The following is a 25954-nucleotide window of genomic DNA, read 5'->3' as shown; positions in this document are numbered from 1 at the left end:
ACAGTCTGGAACCGCACGACCGCTACGGTCGCAGGTTCGAATCCTGCCTCGGGCATGGATGTGTGTGATGTCCTCAGGTTAGTTAGGTTTAAGTAGTTCTAAGTTCTAGAGGACTTATGACCACAGCAGTTGAGTCCCATAGTGCTCAGAGCCATTTGAACCATTTTTTTCTTCGCACGTACAAAATATAAACTGCGCGCGGAACGTGCATTTTAAGTATCGAAGAATCTGGACGCTAAAGTAGCGACAGTAAAAAGGCCAAAACCTTTCAGCAAACGACAAATCCACGAACTGTGTAGGTGCAAACAGTGGTGAGGGCAGCCACAGCAAGGAAAAACAACTGTGATACACGGAAAAGACTGAACCTGTAAATAGTATGTAAATTTATGGCCCAAGTCCGTAGCGTGTAGAAATATCCAAGCACTAATGTGAAGTTTCACATACAAAGTAGTTATATGTAGTGTACGAAACTGTTGAAATATCACATGCATAAAAGTGTTGGATGTAGTGTCAAACTGCAGCGAGTAACGTGAAAACACGGGACGTCTGAAGGCTGTAAGTGACAGGTGGACAAACATACAACAGAAAACCTTAACGGAACACGACGACTGTATGAATGCAGTGCGTGCGTGACGGGAGGTGTTGACAAGCTATGAGCTTTGCATTTTATTAAACAGTGAGACAGTACAAGCGTAATCCTAAATGTCGTGAAGTGCTGTACTAGTGACGTTCAAAACAAACTACATACACAAACAACAACCAGGTGACACGGCTGAGGAGTGATTGTGAACTAATCAAAACATTTTGTCAGCTTATGCGTGCATTTACATGTGAAAAAAACAAGAGACATAAAGTGACATGTGTATAAAAACATACGTGTGAGAACTTACGTGTGTTGTTATAATGGTGGTATGACTTCGCTAACCGCGGGTGTGTTTGGCCCATTCATAGCAGGGGGCCCTTGTACCGATACGGGGCACGAAATATTAAATCGTGCGACAAGTTGGACACAAAACAAAGTACAATAAGAAGTGTAACACTCTGAAAATACGTGTTTAACTGTGATCGGTAATTCGTAACGAAACGAAATAACAATGAAGCAAAAGACCCTATAGAATGTATGTAGCAACGTAATTGTTCTTTTGCTCGCTGCCCCAAGAAACCAAAAAGAAAATGCACGCTAATGCGGCCGCCTCGCATTGCGAGTTGTGAATTTTAAATAATACATGGTAATTTATGCTGACTGAGCATTTTTCTTTCATGTGCAGAAGTAAACATATTATTTGTTGGGTTTTCAGTACGCTGGATAAGCAAGAACGGCCAAACAATCGACCATTCTTGGTACACATCTTGCATAGAAATAATTTCATTGTTAACTTCATCGCCGTCATCAACGCACGCTTTACAATACTCTCATCCTAATTAGTGAAGAAAGAGAAAGTGCAGAAATTAATTTATTTCGTATTAAGGCAAAAACTAAACAACATTCAATTCAGTACATTGACCGCTTCTCGGCAAAACAATGATTGTTCCATTTAAAACTTGAAATACTTTCTTTAATTTAAAGGTTCCCATTAATTAAATTTCTCCACGGTAAAGGTATCCTGCAGCGATATTTTAATGCGGTGACACGAAATATAATCCCTGGGCTTATGTTTACGTCTCCATGAACGCTCCACGTGGAGATCAATTTTAACGGATCCTAAATGCGGCTCACGCAACCCTATATTAACAAGGCGGTGAGTCGCGTGCTGTTAAATACTTAGTGCTCAGAGAACTATTTTACGGAAGTATATATTCCGGTCCCCCATATTATCATTCATCCTTGTGTCCGCTCCGCCAAATAAGTGCTCTATTCACACTCTTGCCGAGCGTAAGTAGCAATTAAGTTAGGCGTTAAGTTTTTCTTACAGTCTTTTCGTCACATTCGTTGAGTATACTCGAGACGGTGTCCGGATCTGCGCGGTAGCCGTACAACTAGAATCCGTTCATCGTAAGAATAAACCTGATGTAAACAAACACAAACGCTATCATTGGTCAAAGGCCGTAGCACTCTTACATCGGTGTTACGCTCTTGGAAGTAGATCCTACTTATGTTTTACATATCTTATTACTAAGTTACGTTAAACGGAACTTAGGATATTCAAATGTATCAACAGCCATCGACGTTTTTCTTTATCACGCCTTAGCTACGTAGTTTTTATTTAAAAAGTCGTGTACTCACAGCCTGTGCAGCAGCGTTGTGCTCTGATTATCGCCTTGCTAATGCGCAGTACGGAAATGCCTGAGGCTACTTTCTGTTCCGTAGTGAAACGCGCGCGTGGGGCACAGTTAAAAGTGCCGAGAAATAGGCTGTCAATGTTCTTCGTAAATTTACGGAGAAAATCGACTTTGGAGTTTTCCCAGCGTTCTATAATAGTCAGTTGATAACCAGACACACAATAAACGAGTACTGCAGTCGGTAGCGTGATTGTAAAAATGTGAACCAAGTGCCGTTACTCGTGCGTTGGTTCGTATTTCCCTAGTATAAAGTTTTCTCGTTCAAGGTCAAGTACCTACATCTCGTAATTTTAAATCTCATCATTTTTATGAATAGTGCGCGTCTTCTTGTTTCTAATTACATATTGGACATGAAATTCCTGTTTCAATTTCAAGTACAAATTTTTAATTATCGATGTATTATGAAAGACTGTTCATAAAAGTTGTTTAAGTGAAGGAAACAATATAATTCTTTAAGGCAAAAATGAAAAACCAAATCATCTTTATTTGGGCTATGTCCATCGTTTTATGCCACAGAAGTAAGTATCGTAGAAAGATGAAAAACATTTTCACAGCATCGAGCGCTTCATACACACGCTGCATCTTTACATTTGCTACTGTACCATTACAAAATGAACCCAACAGAAGCGATCTGGAGCCAAGCTGCGGGATTTCACCCGACAAGTAACAAGACTGCCAAGCTGCCAGACTTACTGGAAATAACGCACGCAGCTTCTTCACACGTCACTGCCGAACGCTGGCGGGATATAGGACGGCTCTTCATAAAGAAATTGAGAAAATGCTGCGCATGATTGGCTTCGTGGCTTCTGTTGTTATCAATTTAACAGGTGACACTTCCACAACTGAAATGTATTTCTCGGATTCGGATGAGGAAGGAGCTAAGAGATTACCAGACGACTGCCTAAATAATATCTTCAGTGGCTTCAATATTTAACTATACGGTGAAACCGTTCAATACTCTTACTTTACACACAGCTTATGCAGGAAAATTACCTTTCATCATTCTTGTTTTCTATTAAAATATTACGTTAAGGCCTGGCCAGACAGAATGCGGCCTGGCCGTCCGGCCTGTGGCCTTGAGCCGCAGCGGGCAGGCCGCACTGTTGAATCGCTCGTTACTGTATGGCGGCGGCCACACAGAGTGCGGCTCTGACGCACCGGCAACCGGCCTGCCGCACCGCCCGCCGCCGGGTTGTCACAGATCACAGATTCGCCGCAAGCCGGAGCGGCTGCTTGCCTCTGTTGGCGCACTCAACCGCTCTGCGGTCACACTGGAAGCAGCGGCTTGAGGCGGTTTTTGTCTTGCAGCTCGTAGTGCGTGCATCATGGACACAGAAAGACTTACAGAGGAGGTGAGAGAATACAACTTTTTGTCTGATACACGCGATCCTGATTTGGAGGTAGAATACTTTTTGCCCTCGATATGCTGTTGATAGAAAGCTGAATTCTCAGAAATAGTGTTGTCGCTGTGACGTCCATAACTTCCAATATCAACTACTGTAAACACCGTAGTATGGATCAACGATCGCCAGGAGAACTAGCTAAAAGAACTGTTTGTGACAGAAGAACTGGGATCCACTATCCTTCGGGCATTTTAACCTGATAGGCTTTCCGTCTATGCTTCCAAGGCAGTCCGGAAACCCCTAAAGTTCTAGAAATCCTCCTTCAGATTTCTTCCACATCTCTGTTGTAGGAGTATGTAAATACGTGGGCTGTAGAACAGTCCATATTGCCTGGCACACTTATTTCACAATATCTGAGACTGTTGAACGTCCTAACCGAAAAGAGAAAGCTAAGGTCTGGTGACTGTCGCCTGTAGTCAAGTATCTGGAAAACATTAAAATCTGTTATGCCGATAGAACGAATGGATAAGTTAACGACCAAAGATATGTTTGTTTAAATTCAATGACAATGGTATGAATACAATGAAACAAAACAATCTATTAAGTAGAAAGTTCTCTCTAGCGGGACATACGGAACTAGATGTTACTATCGTTTGGTTTATTTGTAAACACTGCAAATAAATTTATCACTCCACTCGTAACTACGTTGTGGGATAGAACTTTCTTCCGCCGAATCTTTCATATGATACAGCAAAACTGAAATGGAATAATTTATGTGACTTCTGTTTGAAGCACAAAGAGGCCACAAACGGTAAAACTTACCTCAAACAAATGGTTAGCCTGTGCCTTGTATCAATTGGCTTTCTCCAGTTCGTTGTGCACTTCTCGGTGTTACCTTTTTATCAGGCGATGCATTTCCTCGAGGCATTCTCGCGACATACGAAAATATTTGAAGAACCTATCTTCGTCAGACTCTTAGATCAATACATAGGCGATGGTATTCTCCTAAGCTTTCTCTCTTGCTATTCATGTCGTGCAACCAACATCTCCTCTTCTTAGTGCCATTTCGTATTGCTAGTGCGAGCTACTCATTTCTGCAATAAAAAAAAAAAAATAAACTCGCACAAAGATAACGCGTCCCGTGTGAGGATTCCAAATCGTCTAACGCCAAGACAATCGCGCTACGCATGCAAGCTTAATAATGGGGTTCGGCCCCTTCCACAGTGTAACACAGCTGACGCATCAAGAGTCGCTGCGGCCGGCCGTTGCCTGTGTGGCGTCCCTGGCCGCTGACGGGCCCGGCCCACCGCTGCGCCGTCCGCGCAGCGGAAGGCCGGATTCTGTCTGGCCAGGCCTTTAGCTAAAAACGATAACGTTGTGCGGTTTTCGTCTAGTCGTCTAAGGAGCATATTGTGGGAGATTTGCAGTTTCAGCCTGCTTAACATTCAAATGACATACGAAGCTGTATTGCTGCTCTGCTCGTCTCGTTTTACGTGTGACCTGCAGCTGTACCAGCTGGCCGGCCAGCGCTGTCCAAGTTAAATGCGCCGCTGAAGCTGTTGTCCCTTATTACCGGCCAGTCGATGTGCGCGTAACGCACAGCACAACGTGTGCCCTTATTGTCGTAGTTGGCAGTACTCGAGACAGCTTGGCTGCAGTCCCACGTGAGGCGGGAATCCAACGAGGTTCCAGCAAACGCGGAAGAATACATAGTGCAATGTTTACATCGGGTTTATTCGTATGATGAACGGATTACAGTATAGTACAATATTAGCATTCCCTTCATGCATTCTGGAACGTCTGTTGGAAAAACACATCTTTCTTTCTGAGCCAGAGTGTCATTTTTAATTGTCTTTATGTGTGTTTCAACATAAAACGTTAAATTGAATTCTCTTCGTCACTTCTCATTAAAAATAGTGTTTCAGTTTTATTTTACCTCTTCTGCCGGGTTACTTGAAAGTGGAGTGAAGTCTTGTTAAATTACGGTATCTTCATTTTCATTTTGTTGTCAATTCTCGACATTGTCATGACACCTCTCTTTTACGAGTCACTTACCCTAGTTTATGTACTTTCTGTGAATAGGGCATCATCGACATATTGGTGTATCGCTCAGTTCCACCAAATTCCTCTACTATACTGTGAACTTCATGCTCATATTCCTTCAGGTTGTTTTCTTCGACACCATAGTTAGTTGCTGAAGCTCAGTCATTAAAAACGATTCCTGCCTTCTTGAAACAGTTGTTGTAACTAGCGAGTGTTACTCGTTTTAAGGCTGAAGAAATCCACAGAACTACTAACATCTTTCAAGTTCATGTCCAGATTCAAGACTGTCAATTCGAAACGAACTATGTCAACAATTTATGTCTGTAAAACACTTGGAAATTTTGAATTATCTCCTGATCGAGTGTTTGACAACTTGGAGCTGAATTTTGCGGCAAAAGTATTTTCACATTTTTTAGTGCAGCATCGGAACCGGAAGTGGCATATCCATGAAAATAACGTCCTCCTCCTCCGTCTTTCCATTCTACTATCAAATACCAGCAACCATTCTGCCATTGTTACTCTCGTCATCCAAGATGGTTTCTGAGCAAACAACTCGACGTTCTATTTAGCTAAGTCAATACCCTTTAAACAACCAGTAATTGAAGGCTTTTCAAATTCATCTATGATATTGACATACAATACAGCGGTGAGTAGATCTTTTGGTTTTTGCTTCGTGAATAGTTTTCATCTTTCAGGGCCATTGTTTTACTAGGAAGAGCTCGAAGGCCCAGTCTCATTATACAGTTAAAGATGTTTCCTCCTTCATAAACGTCACGAATTCCTGTTACCCAAAATTTCCAATCTCACACGATGTAGTGGCTACTCCTTAAATTGTCAGGTCAACCTACTGGCTTTAAAATCGTTAAGCCGCAACTTCTTGGCGATTCCGAGTACTTTCTCGCGCATCAGAGGTCCACCATGTGGCAAGTTACTGCTGCGAGCACGGCAAAACGATTGAGGTGTGAAATTGTCAACTTTTGAGCCCGGTGTGTTGGGGAAAGCGCGTTTACTAGTGAGTTATCGTTTCCAGTCCACGAATTCGGAAAGCCATTTTTGTTTCTCAAAACGTCACTGATCTGTGTTTTCCAAGAACAAACCTCGTAGCCCTCTCTGTACACCGAACTTTCCCTTTCCGCACGAATTATTCCTACCTCTTCGTTCAGCGTTAACCGTGTCCGGTTTCGCGGCACCTCAGCACTGCGGTACACGGACTCCCTGGCTGGCAGCCAGCAGCAGTGAGCTCTTCTGGCGGCCTTCCCCCACACGGAGCACTGGTCTAGCCGGCCGCCCCCACACACGCCTCCCTCAGTCAGAGAGGAGGCGGCGCAGCAGTGGCGGCGACATCAAAGCCGTGCCGCGCCTTCTGAAGGCCTGCACTGCCGGCCGACGCGCGACCTCCGCCGTTTCCACGCTGTCCGCTATTTGGGAGTTTCAATGGTTGTTGGGAGAGAGGTTTGTCTCTCCGCCTCCGTTACTGACAATGTTCGCTACTCCGAAGAGTTTTACCACACGGGCTAATGTCATTTGGCAGGGGAATTTTTATTTATCTCAACAAACCGATGCAGTCCTACACTGAAGGGCCAAAGAAATTTGTACGCCTGCCTAATATCGTGTAGGACCCCGCGAGCACGCAGAAGTGCCGCAACACGACGTGGCGTGGACTCGACTCAGGTCTGAAGTAGTGCTCGAGGGAACTGACACCGTGAATCGTGCAGCTCCGTGAGAGTACGACGGGGTGGAGATCTCTGAACAGCACGTTGCAACGCATCCCAGATATGCTCAGTAGTGTTCATTTCTCGGCAGTTTGGTGGCCAGCAGAGTGTTTAAACTCCGAAGAGTGTTCTTGGAGGGACTCTGTAGCAACTCTGCACGTGTCGGGTGTCACATTGTCCTGCTGGAATTTCCCGTAGGAATGCACAGTGGACACGAAAGGCTGCAGGTGATCAGAGAGGATGCTTACGTACGTATCTAGACGTATCACTCCAACTGCACCCGCCCCACACCTTTACAGAGACTCCACCAGCTTGAACACTCCCCTGCTGACAGGCAGGATCCACGGGTTCGTGACGTTGTTTCCATACCCGTATACGTCCGTCTGCTCGATGCAATTTGAAACGAGACTCGTCCGACTAGGTAACATGTTTCCAGTCAACAGTCTAATGTCGGTGTTGACTGGCCAGGACAGGCGTACAGGGTTGCTCCCTGGGCTCCAAAAGCTCATTTCGATGACGTTTCGTCGAGTGGTTCGCACGCTGACACTTGTTGATGGCCCATCATTGAAATCTGGAGCAATTTGCGGTAGGGTTGCACTTCTGTCACGTTGAACGATTCTCTTCAGTCGCCATTGGTCCCGTTCTTACAGCACCTTTTTTTTCCGACCGCAGCGATGTCTTACTGGATTCGTGATACTCACGGTACAATCGTGAAATTGTCGTACGCGAAGAACCCCACTTCAACGCTTCCTCGGAGATGCTGTGTTCCATCGCTCCTACGCCTATTGTAATATCACGTCCAGATTCACTCAAATCTCGATAACCTGCCACTGTAGCAGCAGTAACCGATCTAACAACTGCGCCCCACACTTGTCTTATCTAACCATTGGCGACCACAGCGCCGTATTCTGCCTGTTTACGTATCTCTGTATTTGAATACGCACGCCTATACCAGTTTCCTTGGGGTTTCACTATATATGCAAAGGTTTTCTTTTTGCCTAGTGTCCCTTTCTGGAAAACTGAAAGAACCAGAGGTCGTGCAGAGTTTCAGGGAGACCATAAGGGAACAATTGACAGGAATGGGGTAAAGAAATACAGTAGAAGAAGAATGGGTAGCTTTGAGGAATGAAATAGGGAAGGCAGCAGAGGATCAAGTAGGTAAAAAGACGACGGCTAGTAGAAATCCTTGGGTAACAGAAGAGATACTGAATTTAATTGATGAAGGGAGAAAATACAAAAATGCAGTAAGTGAAGCACGCGAACAAGAATACAAACGTCTCAAAAATGATATCGACAAGAAGTGCAATATGGCTAAGCAGGGATGGCTAGAGGACAAATGTAAGGATGTAGAGGCTTATCTCACAAGGGGTAAGATAATACTGCCTACAGGAAAATTAAAGAGACCTTTGGAGAAAGGAGAACCACTCGCATGAATATCAAGAGCTTTGATGGAAACCCAGTTCTAAGCAAAGAACGGAAAGCAGAAAGGTGGAAGGAGTATATAGAGGGTCTATACAAGGGCGATGTACTTGAGGACAATATTATGGAAATGGAAGAGGATGTAGATGAAATGGGAGATATGATACTGCGTGAAGATGTGGTCACGACAGCCTATGCCAACGCACGCCAGAAACTGCTTCGGTGGCCGGAACTTGATTATCGTGTGCGGGCGGCAAATCGCAGCCGACGAAGCGTTTTGCCTCGGCTGGGGTTCGGTCCGCTGGCGATAGCGTCGAAGCGTTGGCGGTCGGCTGGCGTTGGGACCCCACTGCTCTGCTCTGTTCATCGTAAGAACAGACCTGCTGTAAGCAAACACACGCGATGATTGGTCGAGAGACGCAGCACACGTGTTCTTACGCTTTTTGAAGTAGGTCCTACTTCTGTACTGCATATCTTATTACTACGTAATGTTGAACGAAACTAAGATATTCTAACGTACTACCAGCCATTGACGTTTTTCTTAAGGGCCTATGTACTTTTTACTCCAGATATCGTGTACAGTCAGTGTCTGTACTGGTGTCCTCTGATGTCACACCTTTAATAAGCAGTACGAAAATGGCTCACGCTGCTTCCTGCTCTGCAGTGAAAAACGCGCGTGGAACACGGCTAAAAATTGCCGAGAAATAGGTCGCTCTTAATGTTTTTCGTGAATTTCCAGAAAAAAATTTGACGCAGTTGACATACAAATACACACTGAATGCATAGCGGATGGTTAGTTTGTTGCAGCTCATGGCTCGCTCGTTCTAGTCCCGTATTGCTCATCCTCTTCTTCATCCAATTTTAAATACCTACATCTGGTAACTCTAAAATAAATCATTTTCGTGAATAATGCACGAATCCTTGCTTCTGATTTCACCACGCAAAATTCCTGCGTTCATTTCAAATATATATTCTCAGTCGTCGATATTATGGAAGATCGTTAATGAGGGCTGCTTAAATTAAGGAAACAAGTTGATTTTTTACGACAAAAATGAAAAATCAAATATTTTTTATGCCACAGATGTAGTCTCACACGAACTAGGTAACTGAATTAGAAACATGAGAAACCATTTTCACAGCATCGAGCACACCATACAAATGCTGCTGCATTTTTACATTTACCACTGCACCGTTAGAACATGCAACGACGTACCAACCACCCGGGGAGGGCAGGGGGGGGGTAGCGGCAAGGGGGGGCAGTCGCTCCCCCTCCCACTTCCAACTATGGGGGAGGGGGGGTACGGTTTCTTCCCTCCCCCCCCCCTCCGCCCCGGACCAACCAACGAATTCCCTTGGCGGCTTATTTCATATATGGGCAGAGCTAGTGAAGTAAATAAGCTGCGTCAAAAAATTTGCGCCAGCCATTGTGACCGAGCGGTTCTCGGCGCTTCAGTCCGGAACCGCGCAGCTGCTACGGTCGCAGGTTCGAATCCTGCCTCGGCCATGGATGTGTTAGTTAGGTTTAAGTAATACTAAGTTCTAGGGGACTGATGACCTCAGATGTTCAGTCCCATAGTGCTCAGAGCCATTTGAACCATGTTTTGTAGTTATATTCTCCCATTTCTCGGAGAGACCTTTATGCGAAGGGGGGGGGGGGGTGGAGCTACGACGTACACGGAAGTTTTTACAAAAAGGTGTCATTATTTCCGATACAGCGGAAATACTTTTGAGTTGTAGGGGCGGGGGCACCAAATCTCAATCCAAAAGGGAGAAATCGTGGTCGGAACTACGCTGGGGTAATCAGAGCCCTCTTGACCATCCGTATCAGCGGCAAACAGGTCAGGCCCAAGGATTCAAGCAGGAAAAAGCGAAAAAATGTTCCAGAAAAAATTAACAACGGTCGGTGAACAAGCATTCCCTGCCACTACAACGAAGCAAGCAGACGTAAAGATGTCGGTAACCAGTATGTAACAATATAAACCCAAAGAAAGCAGGTGTTGACAGATGTGAAAATTACCGAACTATCAGTTTAATAAGCCACAGCTGCAAAAAAAAAAAAAAAAAAAAAAAAAAAAAAAAAAAAAAAAACGCGAATTATTTACAGACGAATGGAAAAACTGGTAGAAGCCGACCTCGGGGAAGATCAGTTTGGATTCCGTAGAAGTGTTCGAACACGTGAGGCAATACTAACCTTACGACTTATCTTAGAAGAAAGATTAAGGAAAGGCAAATGTACGTTTCTAGCATTTGTAGACTTTGAGAAAGCTTTTGACAATGTTGACTGGAATACTCTCTTTCAAATTCTAAAGGTGGCAGTGGCAAAATACAGGGAGCGAAAGGCTATTTACAATTTGTACAAAAACCAGATGGCGGCTATAAGAGTCGAGGGGCATGAAAGGGAAGCAGCGGTTGGGAAGGGAGTGAGACAGGGTTGTAGCCTCTCCCCGATGTTATTCAATCGGTATATTGAGCAAGCAGTAAAGGAAACAAAAAAGAAAAATTTGGAGTAGGTATTAAAATCGAGGGAGAAGAAATAAAAACTTTGAGGTTTGCCGATGAGATTGTAATTCTGTCAGAGACAGCAAAGGACTTGGAAGAACAGTTGAACGGAATGGACAGTGTCTTGAAAGGAGGATATAAGATGAACATCAAAAGTAAAACGAGGATAATGGAATGTAGTCGAATTAAGTCGGGTGATGCTGAGGGAATTAGATTAGGAAATGAGACACTTCAAGTAGTAAAGGACTTTTGCTATTTGGGGAGCAAAATAACTGATGATGGTCGAAGTAGAGAGGATATAAAATGTAGCCTGGTAATGGCAAGGAAAGCGTTTCTGAAGAAGAGAAATTTGTTAACATCGAGTAGAGATTTAAGTGTCAGGAAGTCGTTTCTGAAAGTATTTGTATGGAGTGTAGCCATGTATGGAAGTGAAACATGGACGATAAATAGTTTGGACAAGAAGAGAATAGAAGCCTTTGAAATGTGGTGCTACAGAAGAATGCTGAAGATTAGATGGGTAGATCACGTAGCTTATGAGGAGGTATTGAACAGAATTGGGGAGAAGAGGAGTTTGTGGCACAACTTGACAAGAAGAACGGCCCGGTTGGTAGGACATGTCCTGAGGCATCAGGGGATCACAAATTTAGCATTGGAGGGCATTGTGGAGGGTAAAAATTGTAGAGAGAGACCAAGAGATGAATACACTAAGCAGATTCAGAAGGATGTAGGTTGCAGTAGGTACTGGGAGATGAAGGAGCTTGCACAGGATAGATTAGCGTGGAGAGCTGCATCAAACCAGTCTCAGGACTGAAGACCACAATAAGAAATTCTTACAGAAAGACGCAAACTATATACATGTAACAGTCTCGAGAACTTTAATGGAATAATTCTTGCAAGTTGCAAGAAAACTAGTATTTGGACGCACGCGTTTGAGCTAGGTGTAGTATTGCATACAAATCCCTCCATAACCCATTGCAGCTTGTCTTGAAATTAGCCATCATGACTGCACACGGATCATTCCTTTTATTCCACGACAAGAGAAAGTCTACTGCTGTTGCAGGATCAGAAAAGTGAGAAGTTTGTTCAGACATGTTACTATATAGCAGGCTGTCGTGAAGTTCATGGTTCACGACGCGCACTACAATCATATTTCAGAATGAAAATTTTATTAATATGCCTAGTTACAAACATACCCAGTTATGTCTCATACGAATACATAATACACTCACGACTTTACACAGGCTCCTTTGCGTAGCGGCCACATTTCTCACAGTCACCCTGCGATAGTAGTTAAGCAATGTACTCTACTCAGTCATGGCAATTATTGCTTAGATAACGTCTTGTGCCAAAAAACAGCCCTCAGTTTAGTAAGGGGACCACACCGTGGTTCAGGTCGAAAAAATGGACTTTCGGTTTTCATCATATTTCGATAGATTAAGGTTTTATTTAAGTAAAATGGAAAGCATTTTGCTGGAAAAAAATTTTCGAGCATTTAATGACAGGTTGTAAAGGCGGACAAGGAAAAAACTCCAGGATTTTTCCCAGAATCCCGGTTAAAAATACACTTTCTCCCGGGTGAAAACACGCTTTTTCCGTGTTAAGTGACAGTATATTTTCCCTAGCAATCCTCTGAATGGTTATGGTTTTATACATGGGCGTAGAATATCCCGGCACTTTGGAAAACGAAACTGAGGGAAAGACACACGTTTTCGAAATATCTTTGATGTGCAGCAACATGTACGTTGCGTTATTTTCGTATTACGACAGAACAGATTGTAATTCCACCAAACACCGCATGTTACTTTCCGAATCATTGAATTCGACATTACGATGCGCTTATGTAAGCCAGTCACAGTTTATGTCACGTGATCTCGCCAGCCGATGACAGCAGATATTCAGAGCATAGGACACGTGATGTAGTCAGCCAACAGCAACACCACTGTTAAGTAGCACGAACACACAAACAGGGAAAGCTAACAGTTCAAATTACTATGTATAGTGTTGCTACAATAAAAGCAAAGCTTTCACATATATTGCTGATCTTTTTTGCGCGTGTTACACATTTATATGTATCACACAAATGTGCCAGAAATATTTTTAATGACATAAATGTCCGATCTTCAAGGTTCGAAATTCTTCTAAATGGCTTGTCATCAAAGAGTTGATTCTTAAATGAGAGTCAAGGGCTCTGTGATTTAATAAATTCATGGTACATTCTCGCACTTAGTTAAACTTACGTAAAAGGATATTTACTCTGAAAGTAACGCTTTTCAAACCACCATTTGCAATATTTTCCCTCGACCTGTTAGAAATAGGTTCGTTTCAGCAGCTGACAGAGCGCAGATAACAGGAGAAACCGCGCTTGCGCAGCTACCATGATGTAGGAAGCCCTTGTATCTGCGTACGTGTAAAACACTGAAGGATCATACATTATGTCATAAAAGAAACAAGACATCAGAGGATACTCCTAGAGCATCGGAATTTCGTGAACCATACTAAAATGTGCACATTTGAAGTGCACATTCGTGTGTGCAAATTCCCAATGAAGTAGACCTCGACCTGATTTTTAAGTTTTGCGGTGTGGTTTTCGGGATGTAAATTTTCTTGGAGCACCAGTACTGTATTGTATCATGTTTGGTTCATTATTATGCCTTAGTGCCATACGTGCTAGGAACGTGAAAACGTGCCCCTGAAATGCAGCGAACAGTTGAAACTAACCAGTACTGTGGAATTAAACGTTTCATTTCAAATATATTAACTGCCTCTGCGGTAAAGGTTAATAAGTCAAATTTCTGTAGCGAGCAGACAAAAACAACTTCATTGTAAAACTTTGAACATAGCTGATAAGGTTCAGTGACCGTTTCAGAATTATATTACAACAAATAAGCCCTCGGTCACAAATATTAAGTCAAAACTGACCAGGCTTCGACGCTACTATGAGCGTCGTCTTCAGAATTAAACGTCATGAAAAGTTGTAAATAAGACAAGATGGCGAGCCGCTAAGGGCTGCTCGTACCTGAGTGAACACGGGTTGCAACCAAACTGAGGTGCCCACGTTAGAAAGTGTGGGCAAGTAAACACGGTGTTGCTACGAGCGCCACCTAGTAGCCGCAGAAACAACTACGCTACTGTACATTCAAAATTACACACATGAAATTGTAACGAAGCTGATTCAGGCATAATGTAAGCACTACTAATAATAAGATGAAGTGACATATTTATCTGCTTTAAACATATACATTTTGTAACGTAAAAAAAAGTCAGTTATGACATACAAGAAAACAGCAAAGACGTAACAGGAAAATAACATTTCGGCAAACTGCATGAGGAAATTGAATCAAAGATAAAGTAACGGCTTTATACAGTGGAAAAAGTTTTTATTTCGCAGCTGCAGCTGTTCGCTTAGAATGAGGCCATCATGACGAGATAGAAGTTTGAAAATCTCCAATTCCTGTAAAACATCTAACCTACGCCCCTTCTTTTCGGTATGCCGAATATTGTTATCGCCAATGGCTTTAGGCACGTATCCAGTAATTCAGAGATGATCGGCAAAGGATGAATTTAGGGGACTGGTGCCGTTTTTTCTCAAAAGATATTCTTTATATCTGATGTTTGAAAGCACGTCCAATTTGCCCTATGTAATAGGAGGAGCACTTATCACAGATTATCTTATAAACGCCAGAACTTTCTGTAGGGGAGCGAATGGATTTCAAATTATGAATGAATTTTCTCGTCAGATTGTAATTAGTAGAGAAGGCAACATTGCAGTTGTATTTGTTGCGAAGCATGCGCCGAATCTGATAGGAAATGGGTCCTACGAAAGGAATAGAAGAACGTTTAGTTGGGTTAACTTCAGCGGGTGAGGTTTTGTGCGTAGTAGTTCTTGCAGTTTTCTTTTTGAGGATATCGTCCACTATGTTAGGCGTATACTCATTATTGACTGCTATGGTTTTAAGTAAATTAATCTCCTCATTAAACTTTTCTGTTGAAAGTGGCATAGAGGTGGCTCGATAGACGGTAGAATGAAAAAAGGCCATTTTTTGAGACTGGATGAAAAGAGGAAGCGGGCACCATTTGGTCAGTATACGTTTCTTTCCGAAAAATATTGAAAGTGATGTTATTGTCTTCTATTGTAACCGTCAAGTCTAATGTAACTGGCGGTTTTCATTTTCGAGTTCAGTAGTGAAAGAATTTTTTTCATGGAGGTCGTTAAAAAGTTTAAATATATGATCAGTGCTATCGGCGGGTCCGTTATAGATGACTAGAATATCATCAACGTATCTTGTGTAAGAAAGGATACGTAGTGAAGCGGCTAAGAAACGGTTACACAACTTTTTTTCCAAGGAATTGATAAAGATGTGGGCAAGGATGCCGGCTAAAGGGTTGCCCATAGCGAGCCCATCAGACTGCTGGTACAGTTGTCCGTTGAATTCAGAGTAGTTGTACTTGACAACGACATTAATGAGATTCATAAAATCGGTAATCTGTTCATCTGATAGATCTTTATTAAATTGACGTAAATTTTCTTCCACAATGATGAGCGTCTCATGTACTGGGACATTGGTATAAAGATTTTTAATGTCTCAGGAAAAGAACTTGGTGTCTGAACTGCATACTAAGTTTTTAATATTTTGAATCAAAACGTGGCTGTTTGGAACAGAATAATTATTTTCGAAAACGAAAGATTTTTTGAAAGTTTCGTGTAGAAATCGGGCCGAATTGTGATATGCGCTATTCATGCTATTGGAAGTTGGACATATTGGGTGATTAGATTTATGAATTTTGAACTGGGACCGAAGTTTAGGGGGGCTGAGGGTTCATATTAATGAGTAGTTTCTTTTGGAAAGGTTTTATAAGAAATTTTGCATTGTTAATGGCTGACCTCACTTCTTTCTGTAATTTAGGCGTCGGAACCTCATGCAGCTCCGCTATGTTGTTTTCACTGAAGAAATTTTCAGTTTTAGAAATATACTCAGAAATATAAGCAACGACTAGATAACAACCTTTATCGGATTTAGTTATTAAAGCATTTGCTGTTGTAAGATTATTAATGGAAGTTACTAAAATTCTGACGTTATGCGTAGCATTAGGCAAAGTAGCTGTATTTTGCTCTAGCATGCGGGTTACATCACAAGCAATTCTGGCTTGAGAAGCATTATGAATCTTCTTATAATCGAGACATTTTTAAATCAACAAGCACATTTTCTCTCACATTTCTGTCTAAAAGGTTAGGCCTGACGTATTTTAGTCCTTTTTCATAACAGGACTTTTTCATTCTGAGTAAAGATGATGTTGGTTTTATTTAAAATTCTTTCATGAAAGATGTGACTGCTTTTATGAAATATATTCTGCGGGCATTTTTCGTTAGAAAGCAGACAAAAAGATTGCTGAGCTTCTCGTGTTTCTGCATTATACCTTTTTTACAAATCTCTAGATGTTCGTTAATTTGCGTCCACATGTCGTCAATATTCAGAATGAAAATATGTTCATCTTCTGGCGCACGCCTTTATGAAAAACAAAGAACATACGTTTTCGAGGAAATGTAAAGCATATTGATTCAAATGGCTCTGAGCACTATGGGTGTCAACTGCTGTGGTCATAAGTCCCCTAGAACTTAGAACTACTTAAACCTAACTAACCTAAGGACATTACACACATCCATGCCCAGGCAGGAGTCGAACCTGCGACCGTAGCAGTCGCACGGTTCCGGACTGCGCGCCTAGAACCGCGAGACCACCGCGGCCGGCGTAAGAGATATTATTTGGTCTGAAGTGTGCTAAAGTGCCTCTTCATAAAGCATTCTTCTACCGCACGTCACTGTATTTCGCTCTGTGGAATTGAAACGTGTATATTTTATAATGGATGCCACCAAACTATATTCAGGACAGTGGAAACTGAAATGTCCTCCGGTGCCTCTTCTGCTCGCAGTTTCACAGCCTGCCCCTCTTAAAAAAAATCTCGCAATTAACAGAGAATGGGATTATTTGTAATAGGGAGAACAAGAACTCTCCAGAAAATTTGCACTCTTTATTCCCTATTAGCTAATAACTTGCTGTTGTGTGTGGCATAAAATTAAATATAGGATACATAAAACCAATAAAAACAAGAGATAAGCAAGAAAGTAGACATTTCTTCAATCCTTAGCTCGTAGCATTTTTTTTATCTCTAATCTTGCTCCAGCTTTACATGGCGTGCTTTCCTTTCTGCGGAATAATCTCTTACCTCAAAGTTCGTCAAACGTTTTGCTACGTGAAAAATCGAAATGTCCTTAGCAAATACTGAAAAAGCTTTTAACACAAATAATACCCAAGACTGGTGTGGCTTTACGATCTGATTACGTCTATTTTGTCAGTCTGCTAGATAAAACAAAATAGGCCTTTCTAATATTGCAGCAATTTTGCAACACACATCAAATAAACGTGAATGTTTTGGCACAAATGGCCATTTTTTATAACACGAAAGAATATAATTCACAAAGTACCAATATCACACGTCTATTACGCCTACTACAAGCAAAAAGCTTCATTTTAGGAAATAGTTTCACATTTTATTAATACGCACCGGATTCTCGAGCACGAGATCGAAAAGTAGTATTACGAAGTTTTTATATAAATCTGGATTCGTCTTATTCTTCTAAAATTGTGTGATGTCCCCGTTTCTTCTCCTTCCACGTTCTAACAAACAATCTTGTCATCACCATTTCTGTTGCTATTCCTGCCATTGTCAAAATTTGTTCGCCGATTAACTTCACTAACCCTGCCAGAATCACAGGTTTAGTTATCCCGCGATTATTTTCCAGTTAGGCGTTTTACATTTTCCTCGTTACTTCCAGAATAGAACTTAAGCGGCTGCTAGCCGGGGACTGTACAACGGTCCTTACTGGTATAGCGATCTGGCCAAAAAAATTCTGTCCAAGTTTCATTTTCATGGATACACCGAGAAGATATCACGTACACTATGCACACATTCAAAAATCAACTTATGACTCATTCATAAATCAATTTAAAATGCGTTCAAAAATGTTCGAAGACCAACAGGGACGCGTTTAAAAATCATATGAATAATCTTAAGAGACCAACGAGAGCTGGATGCTAGGCGTCTTGTGAAAAGTTTTTCTTGCTCAAGAGTATGAATTTGGCGCCCCCTTTCCCCGGTAGCATCTAGCTGCTTGCTGCGACTGCCTGCACAGCCAACAGCCACATTCCTGTAGCCAGAAACGGGAGAATCTACTACTCAAACCCGACTGAACTGCAACATACAGAAACACAATGTTTCCAAAAAATTGTCTTCGGAACGAAATTTTAGAAAGGATTCGTTCGAAATTCTTGATCTCATTCTGAAAAAATGATCGAAGGCAACCAAGAGGATTTAAAGAGACTATCCCATCTTGAAGCGGTGTTTATTACGTTCTCCCAAATACGTCCTCCATCTACAAGACGTTTGGAAGAATTGCTTTGAGTAAATACAACAGACTTCAACCTGGACAGGCTTTCTGCACAGCTCGAAATGATGTGAACCTTTACTACTGGTATACAACCATGTAACGTACCCTCTACTGGAAGAAAACTTACCGCTGAACCTGTTAGGGTTAAAGAATTCCTCCAGGAAGTTATTTGCCTCATCATTCTGGTTCTGACAGTTCCAGTACCATCACCACCCTCAGAGGTCATTCGGCGCTCTGATACGATTTAAAACTTGCCTCAGATGAACGCTGACTCAATTCAGTCACCCCTTTACTCCTCTTTCATATTCATCAAGACACGACTGGAAAAATTAATCTTATCGATTTCATGAAGAAATTTGTTTCCCGAACCGTAAAAAGGAAAACTACATTTGCAAATTTTACCTAAAATTTTTTAGTCTAAATAAAATCAAAATGTCTTTATTTCAAAATACGTTTTTCTTTTTCCCTTATGATGTGATGCACGGTGTTTATAAAATAATAACAATAATAAAAGGTTTCTCTACCAGATTGTTATCCACAGTCTATAGTAAATAGGTATTCCTTTTCGTAAATGGTCTGAAAACAAAGTAGGACCAATGTCTTTTTAAAAATTAAAGCAACGAAACAATTTTACGGAGGACGAACCTCAAAATTTGGTCCAAATTATTATTTAACGAGTTGTTTCTGTAGAACAGCGATGCGAACCTAACACAGCTTCCCACACAGTCGGTATTTATGTATTCTTAACAATTTTGCTGAAAGACGAAATCAGCAAATGGGTTTCCATGAACCCCTCCCCCTGCCCAAAGAAATGGTTGGTACGCCACTGAGTGAGTCGTTCTATTAAACAGTCTTGACGCCACATCAAGTCTTCTCCTCCGCGGTTTCATTTTTTTTAATTTTTCTTCTTCTTCTTCTTCACAACACAGCGGACCACGTGAGCATAACTGTTGTTCCAGCTCCACGTACTGGAAACAATGTCTTTTGTTAGTACCGTGCCTGGAGTGCATGGAAGCGAAGGTGGTTACCGTTTTCCAGTATCTATGCCCATTAAAACGTACCACGAACTTAATTTCGTAGATCACAATTTAATAAGCACTCACTCCGAAACAAGCCACCTAAACTTCGCGAAAATTGAATATAATCTGGCTTCTGTTCCGATTGCTGTTTTCGACCAATCACAGCACAGGACAACTGTTGCCACGAGAAGAGGCACTGACGTCACACTATTTGTTAATGACGGGAACATTCTCCGTACAGCTTCGTGTGCGTTATGTGGGTAACATTTAAATTTCCATCCCGACGACAAATTTATTACAGTCTATTCATTTACATACTGATCAGAGAACGTTCTCATCTAAATCTGGGCTCCATATAACACTACACATTTGCAGTCGAAGATCCTACGGTCAGAAACACCAAAGGAACAACTAGTAAAGATATTGTTCTCCGGCTTAGACAGAAAACACATTAAACTGCACATGATTACTGATGCACTCCCGAAATGCAGTATGCGTGAAATACCTATAGCAACAAAAACTAATTTACTCCCCTTACAAGACATTCTCATGCTTCGCCAAGTAAAACTCTCCTTTCAGTCTCAGGTACTTAAAAGTTTCAGCACACGGTGCCTAAGCAAGAATGTAGGAGGAAAAGAAATGTGTTCTGTCTGCGCACACAGGACGTCCCGTGAAATTACGACACAGGTCAAAGTAAATATCTGACATCGGCAGGTCACTCATGGGAGAATTCTTTTATCGTTCTAACGTTTCCTTAAGTTACCTTGCATTTTAGGTTTTAATTTGGAAGGTACGATACCGGTGAGTCAGGAGGAAAGGTAAGTGTTTTGACGGGTGATGGCATTAGTGATTCTGAACAAAAAACTTCATGTGGATGTATGGCCTATGCCTAATGGTTTCCCAGATAGAACACTTAAGGTACATTTCTATTGACGTTCTGTATTATTGTCTTTTTACAATGTACCACATTTACACAGGTGAAGTTGGGACGAGCAGCTTGGTACAGGAGGCTTTCGGTCTATCAGGTAGGAAAACGGCCTCAAACTGACCTACAAAAAGCTACAGCGCACGCGCGAGATTTTCAATATTCTCGCGATGTCTCTGCGCAAACTGTTAGTCCTAGAAAAAAAAAATAGGACTTTTTAGCAGCAAATTCAGTTTTTTGTGTACTAACACACGTTTTCCTTGGAATGTGCGCTTTTTGAGTTATTAAAGGAGAACGTACAGAAGTAATAAACATTCTATCTCGGAAACCATTCGCAATATGGCAAATGTCCACATGAAGTTGTTTGTTCAGTATCACTTATACTACCGCATCTGAAAGCATGCACCTTTCCTCCTCACTCGCCCTGTATGTGGCAAAGTGCCTTAACTACAGTGCAAATGTGGACATCAGGCGCTGCTGCATAGCAATCCGTTGCCCATTCACATCCAATGGATTACCCGTCTCGAACCATACCGTCTTATTCCAACCTAACCTAGACCTACTCTATGTTACAGATCTGTGTATCAGCGTAACCAGCGTTTCATGGACGTAGAGATGAGATTATATCAGTCTTTGTACTTGAACGTTTGTCTACTGTTCGCATTCCTATTTTTTCGTTAACAAAAGACGTTGAAATTACTCTTTGCGTATTACTATCAAGAGATCCGTTTGCTGTGATATAAACTGTATTGCTTGCTCTACGTAATAACAGTATACTTTACACTGTAGGCAACTACAGCTATAAGAATGTATTCTCGTTAAAACCGCACTAGCAGTTGATTAATCCTTTATTTAAGCTAATAAAGTGTTACTCAACAACTCCTGTGGCTTTGTTTAACAAGAATATGTATGTGAATCCTCAGTTTCTATCAAGAGACAATTGTGTCGTAAAGACATTTAAAAAACTTGGAACGAGAAATGTATCTCGCCACGAAGTAAATGTACAGGAACCTCGTGTATCACCGAGCACAAAGACGGCGTAAAATTATATAGTAAATATTAAATTTAATCTTCGTATCAAGGAGTAAACTCCTTAAATGTAAACTAAGTTAGATGTTGCTAATATTGTACGTTAAAGTTTAAATGTGCGTTATTTCGATGTACAGTGAGCCCTCATGTTCCTTGCATCGAATTAATTTTTCTTAAGACGCTTACAGCTCCACTATTTTCGCGGCCTCTGCTTCAACAGACGCCATTACGCGTCGCCCTATAATGCAAAATGATAGCGGAAGCTCAGATCGCCCGCTTTAACATGTAACAGACATTTTTTCACAGCAGTCAGCTGCAGACGACAGCAAGACTAGTTTTGAGATTTTGCTTTCCAGCTTACGCCGAGAGCCAGGATTAGACTACCACAGCCTGAACATGTTGCGTGGGTCCAGAATGATTTCAATATTTGAGTCCATGCTCTTAAAAGTGCAAATACGCCGAGGCTGATAATGCATTCAACAATTTTTGCATCTTGGACCTCACAATTACATTCGCGCGTCTATTTGAAGACGCCGAACAAATGAGAAAAATATAAATAAATAAATATACTCCTCCCGAAGAGACATTTCACAACCTTTTGTTGTCGATCTGTTGACGAGCGAACTGCCAGTATTTGAGTCCAACGGACACACTGTGAACCAGAAGTTCACCTGTGCACTGCTCGATCACGAATATGGATAATAGTTTACTGCAGTAACATCTGTAATCGTCGCACCACATATTTCTATATCGTTCTGACCAATGATGAAGACTTTTCAGAAAATATATTGAGGATGACTGGTTTTAGCAAAAAAATGTTTCAATACAGGCGCTTAATGTACGGTATTGTTTTCCTCATTCAAATACTTACATTGTTAGAAAAAGGATTGCTGTTTGGTAAGAATAAGCGTCAGTCTTAAGATACACGATTATTAATCTACGTGACTACAGTACTAAACCCATAAAGGCGAACATTGTGAGGTCAACGTAAGAATTCATTGATTTCTGCAATTACACAAATACAACAGAGACGAAATGGGGCACAACCTTATCTAACTGACTACCCCAAGAGGCGGAATCGTCGCCGAAAACATTACTCCACAGAAGTAAAAATATCAACCTAATGTTAGCAAATACAGAACAGGAAAAAACAAGCTCCATTCCGTTACGTTATTCCCCACCTACAAGCAGGGTAGTTCTTTTATACATCAGACGTAACGAGTACAACGCAATATTTCGAGAAAACAATTCAACAAAATGGCGCGAAAATGACAAAAATATCTAGTCCGTGACTGTGCTTTTCATTCTTGCCTATAGTCAGTAAAACAGCAGATTTAACTGGAATTTCGATAGCGCTTAAAAATACCAAGATTTTTAATACATAATTTTGAGAACATTGTAACCTTCATAGTTTGCTTTATACGCAATAGCCTCGATGGACAACACAGAAACCGCACAACTACCACGGCCTTTCAAAAACTAAAACGTAAATAATTCAACATAGCGGGAACGAATGGCAATGGTCACCTTTACCTTATTAACGGAGAAGTAGATATCAACTCGGAAGCTGCAGCACACAATGCGAAGTCACGCCTTCACACTGGAAACAGCTCGCTACAAATGCGACAGACAACAGAAGGCGCAGGGACTGCCACGCTGCCAGTGCTGCCAACTGCTGAGATGGCAGGGGGCTGTGGTCTGCTCAGGCAGTACCGGCTCTGGAGTTTCTGTAACAAAAGGTTCTGGAAATGCGATTACCGATGCCGAATTTCCTACTGTGTTTTTAAGGTAAAAAAACAATACGACGGATTCCATCATTTTACCGTTTTAAGCACATTCATTTTATCAGAGATTAAGTTAACTCAGGCGCTGTAACAGCGTAAAATGTTTCGTGCAAGTTACTGCATAGGTCGGCCATCTGTTGGTAAAATTATGAAGTATTACGAGGCTTTATTGTACGAGCGAGGCGAAGCGAGCGCAGCCGCGGCTTAGCGGCGAACTCGGCAACTTCGCCAGGCTTCCGTACTTCACGAATGAACTACTTCATTTGAACGCTTCACGGCAAAGAGTGAAATGAATTAAGTAGTTCACGGGAATGAACGATTTCGACCCATCTCTACTTCAAATGACATCTGCAGACCGTATAACAAGGATTTTGACACTGTGGCGCCACATGAGAAGAAAATCATAGGTAACCAAGTGTAAATATTTTTACTAATCTGTTAACAGGTATTTTCTGTACAAACATACGAAACTGATATGCTGTATAGCAGTTGGTTTTATGTTAATTGAAAATACATAACAGCTGCCGGCCTCAGCGTTTAAATAACGCTCATCTCCAGTACTGCTGAAGATGAAGTCTGCAAAATTATTGCGACTACTTTTCTCTGCGGTCAGTCTACTGTTAGCAACTGAGCCACGTTCTGTGTCTTTAAAACCATCACACTGCAAACTATCTGCTAATTTTATTTCATCTCTGGTGCAAACAAAATCGTGATGAACTACATAACACTTTTTAACGTCTTCTGCAAACTCCAGGGAGAGATTCAACGCTCGGTGAACAATACGCCACTCATTCGACGGTATTCCAAATGTACATTCAATGAGACATCTTGCTCTAGGCAGATGGTAGTTAGAGACTCTGCTTTACAAAGACAGATAATGCCAGCCAAAGGATGCATAACATACATGGACAATCCGAATGCTTCATCTACGACAAACACAAATGGCATACATTATGTGATAAAAAGTATTCCGACGCCTCGCTTAAAGCGACTTAAAGTTCCTGGAGCCCTCCATTGGTAATTTTGGAAATCAATATGTTATTGGCCCATCCTTACCCTTGATGACAGCTTCCACTATCGCAGACATGCGTCCAGTCAGGTGCTGAAAGGTTTCTTGGGTAATGGCAGCCCATTCTTCACGGAATGCTGCACTGAGACGTATCGATATCGGTCGGCGAGGTCTGGCTCGGAGTCGGCGTTCCAAAACCTCTCAAAGGTGTTCTATAGGATTCACGCCAGGCCAGTCCATCTGGTACGTTATTGTTGTGTAACCACTCCGCCACAGGCTACGTATAATGAGCAGCTGCTCGATCTTGTTGAAAGATGCAACCGCCATCACCAATTTGCTCTTCAACAGTGAGAAGCAAGAAAGTGCTTAAAACATCAGTGTAGGCCTGTGCTGTGATAGTGCTAAGCAACACAACAAGGGGTGCAAGCCCCCTCCATGAAAAACACGATCACACCATCACATCACCGCATCAGAATTTTGCTGTTGGCACTACGCACGCTGGCAGATGACGTCCACCGGGCATTCGCCATACCCACACCCTGCCATCAGGTCGCCACATGGTGTATCGAGATTCGATACTCCAAACAACGTTTTTCTACTGTTCAAACATCCAGTGTTTACGCTCCTTACAGCGAGGGAGGCGTTGTTTGGCATTTGCCGGCGTGATGTATGGCTTATGAGCAGCCGCTCGAGCATGAAATCCAAGTTTTCTCACCTCCCGCCTAACTGTCATAGTACTTGCAGTGGATCCTGATGCAGTTTGGAATTCCTGTGTGATGGTCTGGATAGATGTCTGCCTATTACCCATTACGACCGTCTTCAACTGTCGGCGGTCTCTGTCAGTAAACAGACGAGGTCGGCCTGTACGCTTTTGTGCTGTACGTGTCCCTTCACGTTTCCACTTCACTATCACATCGGAAACAGTGGTCCTAGGGGTGTTTAGGAATGTGAGATCTCGCGTACAGACGTACGATACAAGTGACACCCAATCACCTGGCCACGTTCTACGTTCGTGAGTTCTACAGAGCGCCCCATTCTGCTCTCTCACGATGCCTAATGACTACTGAGGTCGCTGATGTGGAGTACCTGGCAGTAGGGGTCAGCACAATACACCTAATATGAAAAACGTATGTTTTTGGGAGTGTTCGCATACTTTTGATCACATAGTGGGTCTGGCTTTGTAGTCCCTGGCAACGAGCATGGGCTAGACAGGTCAAATCTTTGATCTATAATTTTATTCCCGGAAGTCGAGTTCATGAAGAGAGTAGAGTGAGAACTTTTTGCGTACCCTCCAATGTCAATAGGAGTGAAACAATAGTTATCATCGCTAACAGCTAAAAGAACGACTGAAAAATAATACTGGTAATTATAATGCATTGAGCCACTGTCTTGTGGATGAATAGTCCTGACAAGCTTTCCATCTATGGCGCCAACGCAATTCGGGAAAT

General features: G+C 42.1%; 1 protein-coding gene across 1 annotated transcript in view; it reads right to left on the bottom strand.

The window, feature by feature from the left end:
- Window positions 1-23308, bottom strand: part of LOC126108422 (nuclear factor NF-kappa-B p100 subunit-like) — a 400072-nt gene extending 376764 nt beyond the window's left edge. The window contains exon 1 of the mRNA XM_049913632.1: window positions 23247-23308. The gene's annotated coding sequence lies outside the window, so the exon portion shown is untranslated. The remainder of the gene's footprint in view (window positions 1-23246) is intronic.
- Window positions 23309-25954: the final 2646 nt, after the last annotated feature.

Source organism: Schistocerca cancellata, chromosome 11 (genome assembly GCF_023864275.1).
Source record: "Schistocerca cancellata isolate TAMUIC-IGC-003103 chromosome 11, iqSchCanc2.1, whole genome shotgun sequence".
Lineage (NCBI taxonomy): Eukaryota > Metazoa > Arthropoda > Insecta > Orthoptera > Acrididae > Schistocerca > Schistocerca cancellata.
Note: the sequence above shows the minus strand (reverse complement) of the source record. Positions and strands in the feature narration are given on the sequence as shown.